Genomic DNA, 23,680 nt, shown 5'->3' with positions numbered 1-23,680 from the left:
GCGCGCTACGTGACTCACTTCGCAAAAACCCATCTGCCTTTCGCTATCTCCGCGGCGCACAGTGGGCTTAAATCCCGGCAAATGCGAAAATTTTTAGGAATAAGTGTTCATCATTTCTTGGTTAATTACAAAGTGGTTTATTATGGAGTGTGTGAAATGGGGTTAATTGGGTCAATGTTCATTTGTTAGTTTTATGATATTTGAATTAATGTATTTTTTACTATACGTGTCTTTTCTTTTTCCTACTTAGTTATTTAATTGGTACATTTGTTATTCATATATGTAAATCTAATGATGCCACCAGGTAGTAGCCTACTTGCAGCAATATGTAATAATAATAATAATTTTGTACAAAAGATTTTTGTTCGACACGGCAAATGTCTTAATATTGACGAAATTATTTGGAAAGGTAGTTTAAAGTGCGGGCTCTTATGTAAAAATAAAATCGATAAAAGCTGGTCGAAAATCATGTATTCCAAATTATTGTAAGAAGCACGACGAAATATTTCCAACTATTTTCGTTTAGGCTCCACTAGATGAATCTTACGACCATGAGTTTTGCATAAGAGGATCCTCAAGTCGACCTCGAAATATGTTGTCACCCACTGCGAATTTAAAAGGGTTTACGAAAGTCGCCACTCGTGTCGCTGACAGATAAAGTGATCCGAGTTTCACTAGAAAATCAGGTGTAATTAGTGGTGTTAACCGAAATTTATGTACATGATGATGTGATCTTGTGATCTATTAAATTCATAGCTCAATGCCAATCCTCGCTATTAAAAACATTATAATCCAAAGTATTGGAAAATAAAGTGGATCGCATTGCACTCATCACCTCGCAGCGGACATTTTTGAAAACCGATTAAAATGCGACCGAAGTGGTAACAGAAATCAGCCTTACATGGGATGGAAATGGGCCTCATCAATGTAGACCACTTCTTCAAGACATTTTACCGAAAAAACGATGCGGGGAGATTTTTAAAAATCGAAGTTACAAAGATCGAAAAAAATCAATAAATTGACTAGTCGTACCGCTGGAGTAGAAAGGGATCATTTCATTGTAATTAATAGTTAGCTTTAATGATGTATATAGTTTAACATGAATTTAATTATCTATAAATTAAAACTATTTACGTGGATGAAAAAATATTTTAAGCAATATTAATTACATAATTATCAGTTGGCCTTATGAAGACATTTGCTTTGGTTTTACTCATGAAGGAAATCGCCTCACGAACATTTTATATATTTTAAACTGTAATCGAAAACGTTAGAAGATTAAATTATTTATGAGCCAGTAAAAATGTTCAATGCCTTTATAAACGATTATAATTAATGATAAATAATAAATTAATCTACCCCCTGTGTTTGTGTTCACTGCATTCCCAATCACCTCTGTCCACATCAGAATTTGGCTCCTACAGCGCAAGCAAGCAAGCTTAGTGTTTCCCTTTGAAGCAGTTCTTTAAACATATGTGAAACAATTCGCCTATCCCCCGCGGCATTCTTTCCCCTGTTCGTCGGAAATAACACGAGTGTCTTAATGGGTGAAATAATCTATTATAGTTTGAAGTGGATGTATTCGTAGTTTTTCAAGTTCCATGAATTTTGATCAGGAACTGATATTTCTGACTAAATTTTTTTTCGGTGTAGTGTTCCTCGTGGTTGTAAATGCTATTTAGTAAATATTATGAATGAACGGATCGTTTTGCACTCAACTTGCGTTTTGCACGCTGTGGGCATTTTTGAAAACCGATTAAAATGCGAAGAAAGCGGCTACAAAATCAATCCTTTAAATGAAGAAGCACTTAACTCTCCTGCATTTGAAGATATGTTTCGAGCTCTCCTCAACTGGATTGCGTCGGTAGCGTCCGGAAACAGCCCGATGGCCGATTTTACGTTTCGTAACACCACTGGATGCAGGTAGCTTTTGAGGCGGTCCTAGCTGGATGCTATACATCGTCCTTGAAGATCGATCACCAGCTTTCCTGGCAGCAGAGTAATTATCCCAGTGAGTGAGTGGCAGACTCGACTAGATAATGTGCGGTGAGATATGAATCATGAGGAAACGTGTCTTGGGCCCCCATTTCGAAAACGGGAAGTAATCGCTACAAGGCCGTTCGTCGCGCATCTGCATAAATTTCGGCAATAGGAAGTGAGTGGTTGACGCAAGGTGAGTTATATGACCTCGCTTTGATAGGTGAAGATTAAATTGATGCATTAGTTCTTCCGTCTCGAATTACATGTGAATATTTAGGCGATGTTAATTGAGGGGAAGTACGCGTGATATTTTCCTCAACAGTGTTAGGTAAAGATAATTGTTAGAAGAAATACACGAATACTTGGTTGCCAAGGGATACAAGTGAGTCTCCGTTCTGTGCTGACATCGAGTGGAAAATCAAATGCACTACTAAACATCTAATTGATCTCGTTTGTTTCTATACCTAATTTCTATACCTAAGTCAGCGTAGAAAAAAGAAATCACTTGTACCCCTTGGCTTCTCACTCACTCAATTATGAGTTGACGAGACCAAGGAGAACGCAGAATTCCATTTCAGCTAGCCATAAGTATTCTGGAATACATCGCTTCTTAATTTTAACTCTCATAATCATCATCATTCAACAATCCTAATCTATCCCGTGCTATAATTCAATAATTAAATTTCCAATTGCAAAATTGTTTTTAATTTTCTCAATAGATGGCGTTAATCATAATTTATTTTAACTTCTTTTAATAACTAACGCCATCTCTTTATGAAATATAAAACTATTTTTCCATTTGATTATTTATATTTTCTTAATTGAGGTACAATGGAACAATGGAATACTTATGATTGGTTTGACGCAGCTCTCCATTCCTCTCTGCTATCCGCTAGCCTTTTCATAGCAACGTATTTCTTCTTTTTCACATATTTACAACCCAGTGGAGGGTCTAAGAGGGGGACTAAGGGCGCACCCCCCCCCCTACATTGGGTCGAAACACACACTAGAATCAAAATTTTCGGTGGTTGTCACTTTGTGCAAAAGTATTTAGTTATATTTTACGATTTCTTTAACGGCTTTAACGAATTGAAATACAAATAAGTGGTAAACTTAGAGGCTATTTTACATGCATTTGGTAGATTGTAATGTAGGAGGGGTTTTGGAAAGCTATAGCCCCTGTTTAGTATCCAATTTACACTAGATAAATGGTAATTTTGTTCGGACCGTCACTACTGCCGGGACTACCGGGGATTCTGGGCTTCCTTTTTACGCGGTTTTTCTGGACTTGCTTCGTATGCTTGTCCGTATCGTACATGGTATCTTGTAATTGATTTTAAAGCCTTTTCCCATTGTGGGATCTGTCAAAAATTTTCCTCACTTTCACGTTTCTGATCACAATACCATATGTAGTTACCAGACATTTTTTTATCTTGATACAACGTGCTATAATTCAATAATTAAATTTCCAATTACAAAATTGTTTTTAATTTTCACAATAGATGGCGTTAATCATAATTTATTTTAACTTCTTTTAATAACTACCGCCATCTCTTCATGAAATATAAAACTATTTATCCATTGGCTTATTTATATTTTTTAATTGAGGTACAATGGAACATTAACAGTCTTTATTCTATTTTAATCATCCTTAATAATTCATTCATCACCGCTGATATTCTTTCCTCACAAACTTTAATTATTTTCAAATAATACTATCATAATGCTTATAGACAGACATAATTTTTTTTTCAAGATTAATCATTAATGTTGCATGTAACCTTATTCTCCCGAATGAATCCTTATGTATTTACCCACATCTTTCTACCTTTAAAAATAATATTTGTGCACTTCGTGTATGTGATAGGATTTTAAAGCTTTAACCTCAATTTTCTCCAGTGTTTCTATATTTGAGCGCCCAAGTTGGAATCAATCGTTAACGTCTGCCAGTTTGCCTCAAAATATGTTTGCGGTGAAAATTGTAGGTTCTCGTTCCAAGTGATTTAGCAGATTTAGATAGCGGGAGACCTAGATTCCTTCTTTCTGCCCCTGACTCATCGATCACGTTTGGGCTCGTGAGACCGATGACTCTCGTTGAATGCGAATCGTTTGCCCCATTAACATAGGCAGAAAATATTGGGCCCTTGGGAAGAGCTAAAAACGTGATCCCAACTACGCCAATTATTACGACAGAGTCAGGTGCTGTGTTCGACCACAGAATAGGTAGTTCTTCCGTGGGTTCCTATTCTGTGGTTTGACCATGCAATGCTTTGCGAAAGAAGACAGTGAAAGATACATAGCAAAATCTATGTAATCCCTTCGGCTAATATAATTTCGTCGGTGTACATAAAAGACTTCGCAATGTACAGTCGGTATTTATTTTATTATTATTTACTAGCAGGCCAACCGGCCTGTAAAAATTTTAATACAATGTTCACTTCATCTAACAGACTCGGATCATCTAAAGGATGAAATCAACTTACTACGGAATATCTCCATGGAGAATGGTCACAGGAAAGTTGTCATCGACACATCTATTCAAAACCAACTGAGAAAATTTGGTGAAGCGACCAATAGCGACTACTGTTATGCATTCCCTGCATTGCTTGGGAAGGATAGTACCCAGAGAATTGGGAAACTTGGAACTTGGAATTCATGGTCACACAGCAGGATTTTTAGGTGTAGGAACAAAGCGGGGATGAAGATGATATACATAATTAACGGCAAACAATGGAAAAAAATATTTGCCTAGATATACTCTGCACGGGATCACTTTATATCCCACTCCACATCATTGATCGTTAGCGTGTCCATACCGTCCATAGGTGCGCAGAGAAAAAAACGACGTGTGAACTGATACCCCAGCAAAAAGATTTGCACCCAGAGGATTAATAGTTAAGTGCAGAATCCTTTGAGTTTCCCATCTGAGCGTGTCAAGAGGTGTGCCTACCCGGCAGGATGTCCGATCACATAAGTTGTAGGACTTGACGTAACAAATGGTAATGAGAAAACGACGCAGAAGACGTGTCGGAAACAACCAGAAGTAGCACGATGGGCTTAGGGAGCATGAGATGCACATACGTAAGAACTTTGGTTGCAATCCATGTAGCCGTATGGAAATGTATAGCGGACAAACAGACAGACATCCTCTTTTATATACAGAGTCCCCAGTCTTGCCAACTAGCCGTGATGGCAATCTGCCTATGAAGCTGAAACATTTAAAAAAAAATTCGGTTAAAAATTCTTAATTTTAGGAAGACAAAGTCAGAAACATGCATCAAAGAATATAAAAGTTGTTAGGCTACACTAAAAGTCAACTACACTATAAATGAGACCTAACACTGCCGTTATAGTCTCTAATTGATCGTGGAAAAAACGCACGATCGTAAAATATCACGCATGATAGTATAAAGTACGTCGATATTCATGGAAAGGCATAATTTCCAAGTCGAGGGTCTCTGCTGAGGTTAACCTTATTAAGTAAGTAAATATAAAAGCGATTGGTACCAATTAGGGAATAAAATCTGACATCACGTTAGGAGTCGAATACATTTAGTAGTCGCTATATATTAGTCTTTTCATAATTGATATGAAGTTCTGTTTACGTGACCCACTGAATCGGGAAAAGAAAATTTATTTGCATAGTCACAGTGGTCTCCAGGGTACATTCTGCCTATATCGACCGTAATCGTTATTATTAATTTGGTTAACTACCTTGACTCAAACCCTAAGCAGTAGGAAGAGTTGGCGTCGCTATATTTATTTAATTGCAAAATTATAACTTAAATTTTTTTGTGCGTTGTGCTCGTTTCTCGAGGTGCCAAGTGAGAAATTAATAAATTAAGTTTAAACTTTCTATAACCAAGTGTGAATCTTTAAATTGGGGAGGTAAAATAATGCATAAATATAATAGTGTTTGAAAGTATGGGTGTTTTGAAATTCTCATCTATCGCAGTAATCAGGTAAGATTAGCCTGAAATTTTATAAAATTCCCCTCGAAAACGTTGAATTATGCACGAATTTTTGTGCATTGATTGGCTCGTCACCCAGATGTAGTCTATACACTCCGTTAAAGATTCTCATCCTAACTGCCGTAAGATATTGGAAACGCCGCATTTTTTTTACAGTGACACTGACAACTCGTCACGAATCTGGCCGACCTGCTCTGAATCACATTGATTTCAGTCTAGACTCCTATTTTATATGGCTCCCACACGCTAGCAGTATATTCCGAGTGAGTCCTTAGTAAACTCATGTAGCTTCTCTTTTTCACCTTTCTATGACCTTCACCGAGAATGGTTTTTTTTTATCCTATTTTACGGTTGCCTTTCCCGCATACTTCGTGTGTGTGTTTACCCCACAAAAGATCCCGGGTAGTAGTGACTCTTAACGTAAATATAATAGAGAGTCTTAATAAAAATTGCAAATAGGTTAGTTTACTTCTAGTTTTGCCTACTAATCAATGTATTCCTTAATGTATGCACGTTTCTGAATTTTCTTAGTTTTTCTAACAGCATACTTTGTTGTCGGAGGAATAGAAGGATCTACAGCTTTGCATGTGGTAACAAAACAGATAAACGTGTGAAAATAGCAATGTTGTTGAACCTTCTATTCCTGCGATTATTTCCACCAAGTTACGCCCGCTACTATTAATTATACTTTTTAGTGTTCCAACTTTACTGGCAGATTGCTCATTTGAGTACTTGAGAAGGTTTGCCTTTGAATGAATGTGGAAGCATAATTTGTTAGTATGCGTAAAATTTTTATGACCATGTGGTCTGCGTGTGAGAATCATCTTACATGCTGGTGATTGATCACCCCCTGCCAAACACCATAGAGGTGGCTCACAGGATAATATGTAGATTTATACTCCCGAGTTTTACGAACTCGGCATTCGATAGTTGGATCCCGTTCGCGGTATATTCAAGAGATATTCTTTTTCCGAAAAATCGTCATCATACATTTTTCACGAAGTAATTCTAACACCCCAGTGCTGAAATATTTATAGGATTGAGGTTCTTTATCAATGCAAATTGATTTCAGCTATCAGTCCTGCTTCATAAGAGTCCCACACGCTAGCATCGTATACCAAGTTAGGCCTTGAGAGAGTCGGATAGCTTAGTAGGCAATCGGGTAGGTGACCATAACCAGGGATGGAAAGTAATACGAAACTAAAATGTTTCCTTTCGACCCAGAGGGAAACGAAAATACAAGGTATAGGTTTAGTTTCGTTACTGCACGAAATTAAAATCACCACGGAGTTTAGTTTCGACCCGGGACGAAACTTTACTCCCAGGAATGAAACTAAATTTTTCGAAACACCTCTGCTCATAGTTAAGTTTCGATCCCAGAAGTTGAGTGGAGGGGGATAGGGGAGAATACTTTCGACCCATTACGTTTGACATACGTGTGGAGAGGTTAAAACATTGAGCTTAAAAATCGAATGGCCAGTTTATGTTCTACATCTACATAATACCCTGCGAGCCACCTCTAGGGTGTTTGGCAGGGGGTGATCAATCACCAGCATGCAATTGGACTCTGTTCTCTTGTGTTATTCCATCCTCCGATGTTCACTGTTCTCTTGTTTGTGTTCAAAATATGAATGCCCCATTGCCCCATGCATCTAGTGGCGATAGGCCGAATCTCTACTTCATTCAATCATACTTCGTACTCGGTGTCTGGGTGGAAACTAAAACGTTCGAAGGTGAAGCACGTGGTCCCTCCGGTGCGAAACGTTATCTGCGTTCCGTTTCGTCCCAGAGTTTTACTTTAGTTTCCACCCGTAGTACTTTTGACTCCGATTTCGTTTCGAACCTGAATTTATGAATGAATAGAGAAGACGGCTACCCTCTCCACAACTCGTGGAAGAGGGTCATATGAGGAAAAAAAGGAGGTGGACCATCAGCCTCCAGCATGAAAAATTGGCGCCAAGAATGCACTATACAAGTCACCAAAAATTGAATCCCGACATCGACATGAAGACGCCGCGGCGGTTGGAATACCGGATATACTGTCTTCGCAAAGAAAATCCACGCGGAAAAACCCAGAAGCATGAAGACATCATTTAGCTCCCCGGGTTTAAATCCATTTTGCTTCGTTTCTACATTTCGCTCCCGGGAACTAAACTATTCAAATTTCACTCGTTTAGACTTTCGTTTAGTTTTTATTGCCATCCCTGAACATAACATCGCAGCATCCAAAATTTTCTGTCGCGTCCAACCGATGCTGTCTATAATGAGGTTTTTTTTTGGAGTTCGGAGTCGCATTGACACGTTGACTCTCGTGCACTTCTTAGGCCCCATCGGTTTTTATTGCGTGCTTTTCGAGGGTGAAACTCCCCAACATGCGTCACCCAAGGCCAATGACCTCGCCCACCTTCTTCAAAACGCACTTTCTGAATCGACGTGGGGTTTTCCGTTTTATGGGCGCGGCTGCTGCTCTCGAGGAAGTTTCAGAAAAATGAGTGACTTCGCGTGATTTCATTGCTCGAGGGTCACATTCGAATGTTTGTAAGGTTTCAGCACGGCGCGTTTCCCCTACGTAAATATGGACAGAATTCTCTGAATGGTTTTTCAAACTCGCTCCATGTGAAACGCCTCAGAGATAGCTTCCAGCGTATATAGGTGGCGTAGGTAATCTACATCTACAAAATACCCTGCGAGCCACCTCTAGGGTGTTAGGAAGGGGGTGATCAATCACCAACTTGCAGCATACGATTGGACTCCCATATGCACACCACACGGTCCCAAAAAAATGTCGCCTATGCTAAGAAATTAGTAAAACTGTTAGATATACACAATTACTTATACCACTTATTTTTTATAAGATCACGACTCGGGTTTCAATGAATTATCATCTTCAGGCGCTAATAATTAATAATTAGCGCCTAAAGATGATGATAATTCATTGAAACCCCGGTCGCGCTCTGATAAAAAATATGTGGTATAAGTAATTGTGCATATCCAGGAAAAACTTAAAATGGAATACCACAAAGTAAACCAAGAGTTAATGAATTTTTTTTTCAAGTGTTAGAAATTATTATAAAATTAAGAAACATGCATTAAGTTTTACATAAGTTATTAGGCTACACTACATGTCATCTATTCTATTTATGAGTTCTATCGCTGCCGTTATATTCTCTTATTGATCGTGGAAAAAAAGACATCCTGAATTTGTCTGTTCTACAGTCCATCTCTCTTTTTATTTATATGATCTGATCTTCCGTAGTATGTTGGCGTCCGTGAGATATGGATAACCTCGTTAGAAAAGACGCTGCTTTTGAATTTATGTAAACGGTTTAGTCTATTTGTCAATCTACGGTCTGACAGAGATTGCCATCCGAGTTTATCTAAGAGGTAGGTTACACTAACAAGACTATCTTATCTACTACATAAAACCCTGCGAGTCTTTTCTTCGTTGTGTTAGCAATGGGTGACCAATCACCAGCATGAAAGACAATCCTACCATGCGATCGTAAAATATCACGCGTAATAATATAAAATACGTCTGTATTCATGCGAAGGTGAAACTTAAGAACTTTTAATAATTCATAAAGTAAATACATTCAAAGTTAGAACAACGGAAAAATAAAAACATGCTTTGTGTTCTCCTGGAGGTGACGCCATTAATTTCATTAATGTTTATGCTATCCCTGTTTGTGCAAGGAAAGAATGACATTTTAAATCTTCTTGTTTTGCAGTCTATTTCATTTATTTTCTTCTGATGATAATTTTTACCATATTACGTGGTTAAACGTAGGATATGTTTCTTGTCTACTGAGAAAAAAATCGTCTCAGAATTTACGAAGTAAATTTAGCCCATACTCTGCGCTCCAGTAAGAACTCCATTCAAAGTATTTTACCAACCCGGCATTCAATATTTTGATCCCGTCATTGGTGTAACTTCGTCGTGAAGATACATGCTTTTCCCATAAATTCATCTCCATACACTTTTCAAGATTCAATTTTAACACCCAAATACTTAACAATTCATTCCTGGTAGCGAGGTCCGTTTATAATGGTCGACGAAAGTTAAAATCTTCTTGTCAACGACTTCACTCGGCGTAACCAAGAAGCTGAAGAGTCATCCAGGGTTTCTGACGGTTCACAATAACTTAAAATGGCGTGAGTTGACATAGGACAGTCAGGAATTGTGAAAAGTTGAAATCACTTTAGAAATTAATAATTTTCGGGGAATATAGCATTGTCAGTCGAGAGCAGTGGCGTAACTATGGGGGGATTGATCCCTCCGCCCGAAACCATAGAGAAATAAATGTAATATTCAAAACTATTGTCTAGTTTTGACTTGTAGTAAATTTTAACATAACCTTTTAATGAAATCCAAATTTTAAGTGCCAAAATTATGTAAAATGTATTTGCAGACATGTCATTTGTCCTAAATTTTCCTTAAAGGTCTATTTCGGTCGCCATTCCCCATCCTCTCTCATCCCCTCCCCCACAAAGCATATTCCTAGTTACGCCACTGGTCGAGAGACTAATAAATTATAGTAATCCCTTCAGAATAGACTGTACTGCTGATGCGCGAAATGTGATGTGATTGTAGGAATATGTAATCATTGAATCTTAGAACATAATATGCGTCATTATGGGAATTATTTTCCTCTGAAGGATTATTGAGACATTAAAAAAGGGATAATATTTGGGAAAGAAGGTAATTTCTCGTTGATTCGACTTCTGAAAGTCAAAATATAAAGTGTCGCCACACGTAGCCTGGATGATATGCGGTTTGCCTGAACTCGAAACGTGTTGATCATTCTCACCCATGGAAAAACCATTGAAAAACTATAGAAATCCTTAAATAAACTTTTAATCCGTATATAAATAATGGTTAAAGTTATAATCATCATTATTTATTTGGAAATGGGCCTTGTTGCCGTAATTTTTTCTCAATAGGTTTTTGTCTCCAAAATCAGCCAGAATTTTCGACGAACTTTAAACTTTAAGGGCTCGGATGGCAGTGGTTAATGTTATCCGATTTTTAAAAAACTTCGGATCTGAGACGGTGGTACAAGTTCGCAACTGTCCCGCGTGGAGAAAATTTGATCCCGAATAAAAGTCATATTTCGGCCCACCCTATTTTGTAGTATGGCGATCCGTCGCGAAAGCCATGTACCACCTGAAAAGTAAACCATGTACACCACCTAATAATTTAGCAGCTGTCTTTATTATGACGCATATTCTTGTTAGGCCGATTATGCGGAAGGACTGAAGAAGGGAACGCCGTCTAGTGGGGAAACGTGCCTGTTACTTCAGGCGTGCATTTGCTCCTAGGGAATATAATGGCGCCTTTTGAGCTTCTGCCAGATGAGACGTTTCACACGCTCTTAGGAAAATATTTCGTCATGACGATATCGGTCAAGGCGAGGCTCTCAGTACGCAGAAGGCGACAGTGTGTGGTGTTGGTCGCACGGATCTCCAGAGAACAGAGTAGCCGCGGTTCTTTGAGTGTGCCCGCAGGTGGAACGCACTCTTACGGGAATATCTCAAACAGCCAGTCCTGTGTGTGCTGCGTATCTTATTCCTTCGATTGAAGCTTATCGGTGAGTACATAACGGAATCAAGTAAATACCATTGATTTAAGACAATAGAGTGCTGGTAGATACGCTCGGTGTACGGAAGCAGTCGAAACCTTTCATCTGCATCTACATAATACCCTGCGAGCCATCTCTTGGGTGTTCGGCAGGGGGTGATCAATCTCCAGCATGCAACCTACATGCACACCACACGGTCATAAAAATACTACGCACCATAACAAAAATACGTGTGTGATACGCGTACGAGCAAATTATATTTGCACATTCATACAATGGCAATACTTTCTAACTTCTTCATTTTTATGGGCAATACTTACCAACTACTTACTTCCTACTACTGAAGGCAATCCGTCTATGAAGATAGAACATGCAAAACATGCCGTTAGTCATCCTATTTCTAAGAATGATATCTATGGTTTCTCGAATGATGAAATTAATGGCGTCTATCGCTAAGACGACTCATTGCTTGTTTAAATATTTTCATTGTTCTAACTTTGTATGGATTTACGATGGGAATTATTTACCGTTGGCAATGTTTGCCTCTGCATGAATGTAAGCGTATCTTTTTGTTATTGTGCTTAGTATTTTTATCACCATATGGTGTGCATGTGGAGATCCTATTGCTTGGTGTATGCAGATTATTATCCACCCCTGCTGAACACCCTACTAGTGGCTCGCAGGGTATTATAGTATAGATGTAGATAGTGTTGTATCTTTGGGAGGGAGAGAGATTTAAAATATGATTCTTTCCTCGTACTATTAGGGTTTGCAACGCTGCAAAGCGAATGGTTATTGATGAAACAAAATCTTTAAAAACCCTTCAAATAGAAGAAAAAAAAAGTGTCAATTAAGGTGGTATAACAGTCTTGTCGATAAAACTATTCATGAAACCACTGCACGAGGACAAAGTTGGCAATTTTCAGAAAAAAAATCGAGGGTGGTCGTTTTTCGCTAAATTTGTTCAACTTTGACCTCGCATGTATTGTTCACGTGAAAACACAGGGAAGAAATAACCTGGAAGGTTATGCACAATTTATTTGAGAATATGTATGCGAAGTTTCAACTTCCTAACTCAAAAAAACGTTTTTGAGGTTATGGCCAGCTTTTTTCGATTCTAGCCCACTGTGCGCTGTCTCGATTGATAAAATTAATATCGTCACTCGCTAGGACGACTCGATACATTTTTTGTTATTTTCATCATTTTTACCTTGCAGGGATTTATCATCCCGCCTAAATCCGCCTATGCAGTCAATCCATTTCATCTTCGTCATTCTTCGGTAGCACCTCATTTCGAATGCTTCCACTTTTGACTTCTCTGCTGCTGTCAACGTCCAAGCCTCGCTCTAATAAAGAAACGTGATCCATATACGGCATGAATATTGTTTCTATACTTGGAATCTCTGTTGTATGTTTTCAGTTTTTACTATTTTGCTTCTCTGCCTTTGTCATCGTCCATTCTTAACTCTCAAAAACAAATGGACTCCATTTAGAGCATTCAAATAATTGTTTCCTTACTTCTATACCTTTTATGGCATGTTATAGCCTCGCTTCCATAGAGAAACATGCTCCATATGTAGAACCTAATGAATTTTTTCCTTACTGCTATGCTTGTACTCTCACCTGTATTCTTTATGTGGTTAGAGCCTTCTCTTGCCTTCGCTATCTCTCCAAGAATGATAATATATAAACCCTTTTTTGTAATATCCCTCCATCAGAGTTCTACTGTTCAATCGACAATGTGAGAAATTGCTGTATGATGTAGGTTCGAAGATTTTCGCGGCGTTGTTCAGATGATCTCTGCATTCTCTTCGGGTTTTCACGGCGTCCGTTGGGTTTTAGCGACTACAGTTTCGCTGACATTGCAGTCTTCTTCAGGCGAAGGAAACTTTGTCGCCAAAATCCAACGGACGCGGTGAAAACCCGAAGAGAATGCAGAGATCATTGCTGTATGACTTCGCCGATGGCCTTCGTAACAATGAACGGAAGATGAAAATGTTCTTGTGAAATTCTTCCGGTGGAAGTTCCGTCACGTGCGGGCAAACAACGAGGTGATCCGCCGCCGAAAATCCCAGCGCCTCTCCGTGGCGCGCGATGACTCCCGATTTACGATTTGTTTTCGAGGTGGAAACGTTTTTCGCCGGTTGTGCAACGTCTTCCTTCGCGAGTTCACACTCCGTGTGACGAGGAGCTGATTGTGGGAGGAAGGGAAAACGGGCGGGGAATGATTCTTCCGCGTTGCGTTATCAATCCGTCTGGCAGCGGAGATTGCAGGCGGAAAGAAATGTTGTGGGGAAGGGGAGGTTTGGAATTCCGGTGCTATCCGGTATCCCAGAATCAAATGCCGTATTAAAAATGTACAAAACCTGCTGCCTGTACTTAAATGAAAACTTTTTGTTAATTTACTTTAAGTGAGTTTATCTTAAAAGTAAAGTTAAAGTTTAACTTTAAAGTAAAACTTAACATAGCTTAAAGTTTAATATTGAGTATTTTCGTGGAATTCTAACATATTATTTCAGTATAACTTAGAAGCAATACTCAAAAAAAGTTTAATATCACTCACTGTATGTGGAAAATATACGGTGAAAAATATCAACAAGTACACCAACGGAATAAGTCAAGAAACGCTGCAATAACTCTTATACACTGAGGTACCCTTCAGTAATGGTGAAATCTCTCGTAAGATTTGTGTGAGGATATTTTCCATTAATGCTTATTTTTTAGATGAAATTAAAACAATTGACGTACAGAATATATTGAGGCAACATTTTTTAAATTTAGAGCCACCAAAATTGATGGAAGTGTTCTTTGACTATTATGTTTTTCGTGAACCAGTGCCGGATCGGCGTTCCGGGGCGTTCCGGCTCCATGACACCCCTGCCTGATCCCCTAAATAGTGATTAAATTATGAATATCTGATGACGAACTACATTCGTCGCGATTTGGTATCGGAAATTGATGACGAGCTAGAGTTTTCATTTAAGCGCAAGGGTTTACTCCGGATCAGACGAGTAACACTAAACATATAGATGGAAATACATCCAACGGGGGTGACGTATCCACCAACCGTAAATGGAAGGAAAATAGATTTTTACTTAGGTAATCAAATCATATCCCTTAATATCAGGTAATCATATTAGATTGGATACGCTTCAGTATCTCTGCATTTTTCGATGCGAAACTCCTCTCTATCTACGAGAGGAGGATTGCGATCCCGTGGCTTTTGGGCCGGCATACTGTTCATGGAGCGATTGTGATTCACTTCTGCATTTCACCGGTTGCCTCCGGTTATCTCGTGTTGACTCTTCGCTCGAAGGGAGCGCACATTCTGTTACGGCTGGAACGGTGCGAGGCAAAGGCGTGTAAACACCCGAGTCGCTGTGATACATCTCTAACTGCTTTAGATTTGTAGGAAGAGAGGCGAGTAGCTGTTGATCTGCAATGGTGAGACTGGAGAGCCCTTAACTCATCTACATATGCATACATCTACATCTACATAATACCCTGCGAGCCACCTCTAGGGTGTTTGGCAGGGGGTGATCAATCACCAGCATGCAAATGGATTCCCACATGCACACCACACGGTTAAAAAAACGTTACGCATACTTAAAAATTATACTATACATTCTCTTCCAAATAATAATAATAAAATTCGGATACATGCATGCTGCCCTGCAAGCCGCCTCATTAGGCGTGTGGCAGGGTTTGTAAGGACACCATTCGTAAACTAATAAAAAGGAAATGACGAAATTCATCATCACTGGTCTGCAATCCTAAGATTGGTTTGACGCAGCTCTCCACAAGAAGACGGAACAACTTTATGGACCATTTCTTGAGACATGATGATGCTCTGTTGAAGACAATCGTCGGGGGACATGTAGATGGCAAGAATGGAAAAGAAAGACCGCTCCTATCAGCTAATGTTTTCAAACCTACATATTTCTTCTCTTTCACATTATTCTGTACTTTTTCCATATATTTTATCCGAGGTCTTCTCTTACCGTTCTTACCATCTACTTGTCACTCGACGATTGTCTTCAATAGAGCATCATGTCTCAATGAATAGTCCATGAGGTTGTTCCGTCTTCTTGTCAGGGTTTTCATGAGGCCCTTCTTCTCTCCTATTCTTAGAAGGACTTTCTCACTATCATCATGTGACGAAATTACGCCTAGCATTTACTTATTTCCTGTATTATTCGCGGGAAAAACGAATTCCCATACCTGTCCGTTCCGCAGGATATCTCGCTTCATTTATCGTTTCTTTCGGACCTGGAAAGATAGTGGGGCTCTTGAGGGATGCTCTCCGCGTCGCTCTTAAAGATCCATTCTCTATTGCTCAGGCAATCCAAGCTTAGCACGCAGCCGTGATCCATAATCTATAAAAATATTGATATTTGTGAATGTCACTAACTTCTATTTATAGCATGTTGCCAAACGGGGCCGCGCCGGGTCAGTGCTAGTTACCGGGAAGCCATGTTTGCAACTTATTGTGGAAGATGAGTGTTGTAGACGTAGTAGTTTTCCCTAGGTTGAGTTACAAAGTTTGTGAAGTTGACAAAACGGCTAATTTTATGGTGTGTGGAGTCATTTATTGCACTCGCGTGTCTACATTTTTGAATTTTTCATAAAACAAAAAATAGATCAGAATTGAGAATAAAATTACCTTTAGAATGACGTATTATTTATTATTATGGCATTCAATGAATTCCAGATATAAATTTTCAAAGTACAGCGGCACATCATTTTGACGCCGACAGTAAGTTTCGGCTTTGGTCAACAAAAGACATAATTGTCACACAACACTTACATCAATTTTTGTGCCTCAAAATTTCTAATATATAGGGGAAGGTAGGGTAAGATGACGAACTTAAGCTTCAGATTTTTTCCCTTAATTTATTAAGAGGTTTAAAATCCTAAAATTCGAAAGGACAATTCTTTCAACCTTTATGTTTAATAAAAAAATTTGGTACCATGTATTCCTCTCTTGAATTATGAAAAATATTTTACCAAAGTAAAAGTGTAATTTTCGTCATCTTACCCCACGCGTGGGGTAAGATGACGAATGGGGGTGGGTAAGATGACGAACAGATAAAAGTAGTACGTTAAGATGGAAAAGTTTTATTTTAAGGATTCAGAAAAACATTTAGCTTGCTAACCCTTAATATGAATTTGAAAAAGTCAAAGTTTAAGCACAAAAAAATCAAGAACCGGTCGATTCTAATGAAACAAAACATTGAAAATTTGGCAATACAAAAATTTAGAAGAACATAGTAACCAGGAAATACAATTTACACACAAAAATCACATTTCCAGGGCGTGTCTTTCGCTTCGCTATTACTCCAGCCAGAACATGCAGCATGTGCCCAAGATTTGCACCTGAAGCACTGGTACCACAATTCTTCCTTTCCATACTCTCTACAAATAATGCACTTTTCATCAAATATTGATTCGTTCTCTATGTCGTCCTCCATGTAAGGAACCTCTTCCGGTGACTCGTCTGATGACTCGTCATCCAGTTGATGCTTTTTAATTTTCTTTACTTTTTTTGTCCTCTTTACGGTTTTATTTTTCTTTACTTCCTCAGATTTAGAACCCTTGGCTTTCTTTGACGCCAATGCTTCAGCTTTTCTTTTCAATCTTTCCTGCCTTTTTATTTCCAGCAATTCTTTTTCTTTCTGCTTTTCTTCAAGAGCTTGTTTCACAGGACTTCCAGAAATGTGGTAAGAAGGCAGTTTATTCCTGGGTCGCCTGATTGTTTTCTTGATGGCCATTGGAAGTGGAGGTAGGGCTGAGCAAGTGGGGAGCTGTGGAGGCAATGTCGAAGAGGTAGATGGCTGTTGAGGAACAGTTGAGGAATTAGGATGCTGTGGAGGTAGGGTTGCCGACATGGCGGGGTCTGTAGTACGGGCTGAAGAAATGGGCTGGATACCTATGGTAGGAGCATCTTTTTGGTTATTTTCAACGATAACAGTGGTGTGTGAAGCTTGAAAATCTTCATCAGTAAAAATGTTGCTGTCTAGGGGCTCAATGCCAGTAGCTCTGAACCCATTCACAGCAGTCTGGATAGTACTCACTCTAAGGTAAGCTTTACCGAATATTCTGCCTACCTCTCGTATTGTTATGACGGCTCCTGGGTTAGAAACCAAATAATCTTCGCAGCCTTGACTATAGGCAGTCTTCAGCGGGCCATAGAAAGCCACATCAAGCGGCTGCAACCTGTGACTTGTATGAGCTGGAAATCCGAGAAGGCATATTCCATTATTCCTACAAAAGTTAATGGATTCCAGGGTGACATGTGAGGCGTGATTGTCCATGATAATTAGGACTGGATTTTGTTTACTTGGGTGAGCATGACTAGTAAAGTGTTCTAAGAACTCTAGAAAGTTTTGAGCAGTCATCCATCCTGATTCATGAGCCACTCCTTTGGTACCTGGGGGTGTTCCATTTAAAAAATCAGAATTCATCCTTACCCTGGGAAAGACTAGAAAAGGTGGAATGTAAGTACCAGTGGCACTCATACCGCATAAGGCCGTGACTGTTACTCCTCTTTCAGCAGAGGAAACTTTAATCACACGGGGGGATCCAATGGGTGAGATCACTTTAGGAGTTTTCGTTGGCACTGTGGAAAATCCCGTCTCATCGATGTTGTAGATATTCTGGGCTTTGAACAGATAGTTCAATCTGAGTTCTTTAAGTGTTTCAAAAAACTTTCCTACATTTACTCGATTGAAAGCCATGAGTCGAGCTACCGATGTTGCCTCTGGCTTTCGCTGCGATAGCTTGCAAATTTTTAGATAATTCGCAATGAATTCTTTTCCAGCGGCTTTCTTTTCTGTATTGAACCGATGGCTCAATCCTAAATTTTCTGCATACGAAAAACACAATTTCCCAAACTGGTTTTTCGTTATCCCAAAAGCTCTTTTGTCCAAATCAATTATATATCGTCTAAGCTCTTCTATTTGTTGATCTGTGAATGTTTGCTTAAATCTGCCTAAGTTATGAGGATATTCCTAAAACAAATAAAAGAGTTATCCATAAATTTTTAAAATAATAATTCTCAGGCAATTATATTTTTTTACTAACAAACTTACAATTTTCCCACTGGGGCCACATCTCTGCTTAACATATCTTCGTAGAGTTGCTTCCGGCACGTTATATTTCTTTGCTGCAGCATTTACACTAGTGGTTTTTTCTTTTACTTCTGCAACAGCTGCATCCATTGCCTCCTTATCCCACTTTCCTCTGTCACTTTTCCTCGTGTAATTTCGTGGCATGATGTTTGTCAAGCCTAAAACATTCGTAGATATATACTATGTATGCATTAATATAATGTAATAAAAATAATTCTATATGATAACAACTGAAACATTCGCCAGACGTGCTGACCGCATATTTGGATCCGCCTTTAGATTGATGGTTTAGCAGTAGTTATTTTGATTTCCAAAGGAATTTAAAAGTAACTAAAACTAAACCACCAATCAAACTTAAACAAACTATTGAAATAGACAAACCTACCAGCTAAAATTCAGTCCGAAACCAATTTTTTAAATACGTCAAAAGCTATTCATAAAAGGTACTCAAAAAGATGTCGGGTAAGATGACGAACCAGCAAACTTCTCGTCATCTTACCCCACGTCGCCATTTTGGTTTATAAGTTATCTATCATTACCCTAGCTCATCTTAAAAATCTACTGAAGACATGGTTCTTTGCATGACAGGTTATATTCTGAGAAAAATATAGGTAAGAGTAAAAACAACTAACCGTATTCGAGTAATTCCTTGCGCCAAAAACTTCAAAACTTACAATCACGAGGTAAGAAAACACATCTCACTCGCTACTGCTCGCAAAAACATTTGGCCCGCCTTTCTTTGCGGTGAATTTCGTAACTAATTGCCTGAGTCTCAGGAAGAGCTAGGACTCATGCTGCTATCTATGAATGCACAAGAGAAAAATCGAGTTCGTCATCTTACCCGCTTCGTCATCTTACCCGACTTTCCCCTACATTCTTAACCATTACAAAAATTTATTTTAAAATATGCAGGCGTAATTTGTAATTAAAAAATACACAGTAATATTTATTTTCCATGTTTATTAGTATTTCCATGTAATTACGGCAATATCACAATTGAATGCAAACGATAAGAAATAATATCACTGAATTCAACGAAAGAAAATTATTTGCCATGTATTGATAGCACCAGTCAAGGATAAACAGTGTATGATGACGAGCGATTTCACAATATGTACCTATATATTGCACCGTACTTTAAGGATTTTATGTTTTAATGTAATTGCATATGAGTGGAATAAAGTTATATTATTACTGTTATTTCACTTGTTAAAAAATGTCAAGGGAAGCGCGTTTCGGAACTGCTAATTTTGCCATGACAGCTGATTACAGTACTGGCTGTTATCAGCTTACAGTACACTGATTGTTAGACCACTTCTACTGCTACTAGACTTTGTTAATGTATAAAATAGCTGGGTTGTTGACGTTCTTTGCCATGGCTTGGTTTGATGTTACTCCTAGCCAGGGACGCCGACTTACAAAAAATATTGGGGGGGGGGGCCCAAACCGGGGATCTTTCCCCGGGAAATTTTATAAGTAGTGAGTTTTAAGTTTTTTCAGCATTTTAGAATAGTCATATGATCAACATTAGAACACTGAGAACTCTAATCTCGATATCTGGACACTCCGGGGAAAATCGACAAGCCTGACACTTTTTTTCCTCACACCCATAACGAATTATTGAGGGGGCTCGGGCCCCCTCAAGCCCCATGGAGTCGGCGCCACTGCTCCTAGCGACGGTGGTTTGTTTTACCCCCATTTGAATGAATTTCACCTCATCACAATTCACAATGAGACACGTCTACTTGCCATTTTCGTGGGTCCAACAGTCTAATAGCGAAGAAAGTATAGAGAAAGATGGCCATGACTCGCCGTTGTGTGTGACACGGCCGTAGAAAAGAGGTCTATTATGATCGCGAACGAGGTCACTGTGCTTGATTTCGGTCGCGTGAATCCGAGGGAGAAAGTGCGGAGGCCACTCGTGTTCGTGATGCGGAGTTCATTTGGACGCAAGTCCGGAAGAAGGAACTCGGGTGTTCCCGAGGAGTTTGGAATATATCGGGCATGGCGTTCCCTTTGACCGGTCGTATTTTACATTTACGCCATCTTCTTGAAACTTTCGGGGTAGCTTAAAATCCTGGGCCGAAATAGGGTAGTTACCTTCATCTAAGAAAACGAAAGGCATTGATTGCGATTCGTTACCCACCATTAGTGTAATCATATTATGCAAATTGTTTTGTTTTTACAAATCCCAGTTTAGACAAATGTTAATGGCTAATTTTAACCTCATTTGAAAAAGGCCAGATTGGCGCCAATTGCGATGCCACTCCACGTGACGTCACTGGGACCTAGATGCTATATGAGTAGATAGCAGTTCTACATCGCACGAGATTGCCAATGCATGCATGAGGCACAGAGCTCGGGGAACATCTCTTAATAATCATTTATTAAAATTGCCTATGGTCGGAAAGTCTCCTTCGTTTGATAAGGTATTAATAATCCTTATTTAAGACAAGGGCTACCCGCTAGCTACTCTACGCTACCGCCAGGCTCGGTAGCAAGCAGCTTGCATCGTGGCGGCGTTCATAGCCTCGCACCCAGGTAGCCTTACACAGCAGCAGCCAGACGTCACACGGGCTTTTCCCAGCATTCATACTTAGCCGTCGCGTTTTCGCGCGCTTGTAAATGTTCACTTTTCATTAAATCGCGAAAAATATGTATCGTCATTTAAAAATCTAAAAGCGTGAAATGCGTTCTCAAGAAGTAATAGACTTTCAATTTAGGCTATAAGAAAATAATAGGAAACCACCCTATTCACCGATTTACGCGACGCAATTTTGACTGCGGCTTCGTACACGCGTCAGATTGTGCAAGTACGTGCTCCGTGTAAAAAGGCCTTAAGAGAGACCCGTCTGTCTTAATCCCTGTAATTCATGCGGATACTCAACCATAAGGTAGTAACGAGAAATTTCGGGCGCTTGGCATGTGTCGTCACGTCTGAAATCCTTGGATATCTCCCTTGTGTTTGATTGAGAGGGGTAACTTGGCTTACTGTTTATAAACTCCCTGTTTGCTCCGTTAATGCTTGGACCAGTTCGAAGAATTAAAACGTGTTTGATCGCATAGGTTTGCGTCTTAAGTCCTCTCAAAACAAAAGGCCTGGGACGAAAATACACTCGCGGTATCGTTGAAAACAACACGTAACATGTTTGCTGCGCAAATAGTTCTCGTTGGAAGTGCCTGTACTTGGAAATTCTTTTAGGGTTCATGTGCGAGTTGTCATGCGATGAAGAAGCTAATATTTTGATCTGTATCTCACAAAAGGGTCTTTCGGGGCTGAATAGATTTATATTAATATTAAATAAGTATCTTGGAGTTGTAGATCTTGAAAAAATTAAAATGCAATTTTTGTCCACGTTTTGGTTTTTTTAAAGCTTAATAATGGCTTGAAAATTAATATATAATAATGATGCTTAAACAAGGAAGGGTTATAACATTTTCTACAATAATATATTCAAAATTATTTTAAAACGTTTCTTTCGCACCCATTTTTCAGTAAACGTTTAAGTAAACAACTTTGTTGTTATGGTTTTCCATCCATTCTTCGTCTTTTTAATGATCGCAGCGCCGTCATCGGATCATGGTGGCCATTTTTTGAACTTGTGTTCGTATATAGTTTTAAATTCGAATTAAAAATAGAGATAGTGTTCCAATCTTAGTACTCTTGGTCTTATTTGAATTAATTATATTGTCTACTGTGTGACCACGGTATTACTGAAGCGTAAACGTCTTTTTGGTCTTAAAAGTATTCATGATAAATTGACTTTTCAAATATTTCATGTCGTCATGTGTTAGCCAAAAATATCGCTGGTAAAATATTTTCATTTTTATTTGGTACTAATAAACATTTCTCTTTTCTCCATAGGTAAATACTCGGAACCGCATACTGTTTGCTTGCAATTTTCCTCCTGTAAAGTGAGTACCTACCTCATTATTTAGAGAATTTCGTCACTCTGAGGAAGTTATCGTCATGATCACGAAGAAATTTGACCAATTCAACATCGGGACGCAGCTGCATTATGCGTTACGTAACAAAAAACGATTTAAATTGAACCTGATTGTGAGATTGAAAGTTTGCCGCGGCTGTCAGAGAATTTCGCTCATCGTCGCATTTAAAACAATGTATTTCATAACCGCTAGGAAATGTGTGATGGATTCGTCCGTTAATATTTCGCCAAGCCATGTAATAATAATAATAATAATTTTTTATTAGCCCTGTTGATCCAAGAAATTGGATATAGGGCAAGTCAAGAATACAAAATACTACAAACTCACAATATGTACACACAATCAAGGTCATATACAGAAGAATGGAGAAGTAAAATAATTCATTTTAAGCAAATATCAATCAGTACAAACTCACTATAAAAAAAACAATTATTTTACAAGTACGAATTCACATTATACACATACAATCCAAAACTCTATCGATTGAAATACTCATTCACAGTGTAAAAGGCTCCATCAATCAAAAAACCTTTTAGCAGTTTTTTGAATTGCAGTAAAGATTTAGTTTCCTTAATCTCTTTTGGTAGAGAATTAAAAAACAACACACCAGCATACTCTGGGCTTGTGGCATATAGAGAGAGGTTATGAGAGATCACTCTAAAGTCTTTATTATATCTTGTGTTGTGATTGTGAATGTCGTTGTTTACTAGCAGCTTGAGGGACAAGTGCTGTTCTTTTACGTATAAAATTGAGGAGTAGATATAAATGCAAGTGAGGGTCATGAGGTTCAGCTCCTTAAAAAGGATTCTGCAGCTACTGCGTTTTCCAACACCTGCTAATATCCTCACGGCCCATTTATGCAATCGAAACAATCTCAGGGTGTGTTGTGTGTATAACTCATTACTATCCTACGAAAGTGAATAGTCATGCATATTACCCTGGATAACCACCAGTAATGGACTATTGACGTCGTGCCGCATGGATTATCTCAGCCAACCTGAGGTCTCATTGTGTTTCTCGTAATTTTTAAGATGTACGTTTTCTGAAATGACCCTACTGGAACATTATTTTT

General features: G+C 38.8%; 1 protein-coding gene across 5 annotated transcripts in view; it reads left to right on the top strand.

Annotated features, from left to right (window-relative positions):
* The window catches only part of LOC124168806 (PTB domain-containing adapter protein ced-6-like), a 320,754-nt gene that overhangs the window by 234,313 nt on the left and 62,761 nt on the right, over nucleotides 1-23,680 (top strand). Inside the window, exon 1 of one of the 5 annotated variants that reach the window (XM_046547123.1) lies at nucleotides 11,412-11,539. The exons of the other annotated variants lie outside the window; for them this stretch is intronic. The gene's annotated coding sequence lies outside the window, so the exon portion shown is untranslated. Of the gene's footprint in view, nucleotides 1-11,411; nucleotides 11,540-23,680 lie in introns of those variants that run through there. 5 annotated transcript variants of the gene reach the window in all.

Source organism: Ischnura elegans, chromosome 12 (genome assembly GCF_921293095.1).
Source record: "Ischnura elegans chromosome 12, ioIscEleg1.1, whole genome shotgun sequence".
Classification (NCBI taxonomy): domain Eukaryota; kingdom Metazoa; phylum Arthropoda; class Insecta; order Odonata; family Coenagrionidae; genus Ischnura; species Ischnura elegans.
The sequence above is the reverse complement of the archived record's forward strand: the minus strand, read 5'-3'. Positions and strand labels throughout refer to the sequence as shown.